Source organism: Apteryx rowi, unplaced genomic scaffold, assembly GCF_003343035.1.
Source record: "Apteryx rowi isolate R43461 unplaced genomic scaffold, aptRow1 scaffold_1414, whole genome shotgun sequence".
NCBI lineage: Eukaryota > Metazoa > Chordata > Aves > Apterygiformes > Apterygidae > Apteryx > Apteryx rowi.
Genome location: NW_020447658.1, coordinates 29,466 through 31,268, shown reverse-complemented (window position 1 = coordinate 31,268; position 1,803 = coordinate 29,466). Strand labels below are relative to the sequence as shown.

The 1,803-nt window shown below is 59.4% G+C and overlaps 1 protein-coding gene across 1 annotated transcript in view; it reads right to left on the bottom strand.

Moving 5' to 3' along the window:
• LOC112962121 (DNA-directed RNA polymerase II subunit 1-like) overlaps positions 1-1,751 on the bottom strand; it is an 18,298-nt gene extending 16,547 nt beyond the window's left edge. Inside the window, exon 1 of the mRNA XM_026058018.1 lies at positions 1,677-1,751. The gene's annotated coding sequence lies outside the window, so the exon portion shown is untranslated. The remainder of the gene's footprint in view (positions 1-1,676) is intronic.
• Between the last annotated feature and the right edge of the window lie 52 nt (positions 1,752-1,803).

Here is a 1,803-nt window from a genome sequence, read left to right as displayed (position 1 = left end):
GCTTTGCCTGCAACATTCATTTTCAAGCTGTGCCTGTGACATTCGGCTTGCAGCCGTGCTTGCAATGCTCATTTTCGAGCCGTGCCTGCAACGCTGTGCTTGAAGCTGTGCTTGTAATGCTCGTTTTCGAGCTGTCCCTGCGATGCTCGGCTTGGAGCCGTGCTTGTAATGCTCATTTTCGAGCCCCGCTTGCCACGCTTGGCCTCACGCTGTCCCTGCAACGCTCGGCTTGAAGCTGTCCCTGCAAAGCCCAGCTTTGAGCTGTGCATGCAGTGCTCATTTTCAAGCCGTGCTTGCAAATCTCGGCTTCGAGCCATGCGTGCAGTGCTCATTTTTGAGCCGGCCCTGCCACGCTCGGCTTCAAGCCGTGCCTGCACTGCTCGGCTTTGAGCTTTGCCTGCAACTCTTGTTTTCAAGCTGTCCCTGCAGTGCTCGGCTTGGAGTCGTGCATGCAATGCTCATTTTCAAGCCATCCCTGCCACGCTCGGCTCCGAGCTGTGCTTGCAAATCTCAGCTTCAAGCTGTCCCTGCGATGCTCGGCTTGGAGCCACGTTTGCAATGCTCGTTTTCGAGCTGTGCTTTCAACACTCGTTTTCAAGCTGTCCCTGCAATGCTCAGCTTCAAGCCATCCCTGCAATGCTTAGCTTCAAGCTTTGCCTGCAATGCTCGTTTTCAAGCTGTCCCTGCGACACTCAGCTCGGAGCCGTCCCTGCCACGCTCGTTTTCCAGCTGTGCCCCCAATGCTCAGCTTGGAGCCGTGCTTGCAATGCTCATTTTTGAGCCGTGCTTGCAAAGCTTGGCTTCAAGCCGTGGGTGCAATGCTCGTTTTTGAGCCGTCCCTGCCACTTTCAGCTTCAAGTCGTGCCTGCAAAGCTCAGCTTCAAGCTGTCCCTGCCGTGCTCAGCTCGGAGCCGTCCCTGCAATGTTTGTCTTTGAGCTGTGCTTGCAATGCTCATTTTCAAGCTGTCGCTGTCATGCTCAGCTTCGAGCTGCGCTTGCAACACTTGGCTTTGAGCTGTCCCTGCAGTGCTCGGCTTGGAGCCGTGTTTGCAATGCTCATTTTCGAGCTTTGCCTGCAATGCTCGTTTTCGAGCTGTGCTTGCAATGCTCGGCTTCGAGTCATGCTTGCAAAGTTCGTTTTCGAGCCGTCCCTGCCATGCTCAGCTTTGAGCTGCCCTTGCAACGCTTGGCTTGGAGCCGTGCCTGCGACGCTCGTTTTCAAGCCGTGCTTGCAAAGCTCAGCTTCAAGCCATGCGTGCAACGCTCCTTTTCGAGCCGTCCCTGCCACGCTCGGCTTCGAGCCGTGCTTGCAACGCTCGTTTTTGAGCCGTGCCCGCGACGCTCGACTTCAAGCCCTGCTTGCAATGCCCGTTTTTGAGCCATTCCTGCAATGCCCGTTTTTGAGCCGGGCTTGCAAAGCTCGTTTTCGAGCCGCAGCCCGTTGCAAACGCGGTGCCGGTGCCCCCTTGCTGCCCCCCGCTCTCCGCAGCCGCCCCCGTCCCCCATCGCTGCTCCCCGCTTCTCCTTGCGAGGAGAAACCCAGCAGATCTCCTGCTCCCCGGGCGGCACCTCCCAACCCCCCCCCAAAAACGATGGGGACCCCCCAAAATGGGGCTGGGGGGGAGGAGGGAGCACCCCGGCCCGCGACCCCCCCTTCCCCTTGCAAAGCCACTCACCGGCCGGTGCCTCATCGCGCGCCGAAATCCGGGGCCGCCGGATCGGCGCGAGACGCCGTGACGCTCGGGGCTCCGCTCCGGCTGGCGACGCTGGGGGGGGGGGGGCTCGATTTTTGGGCTGAGAAAC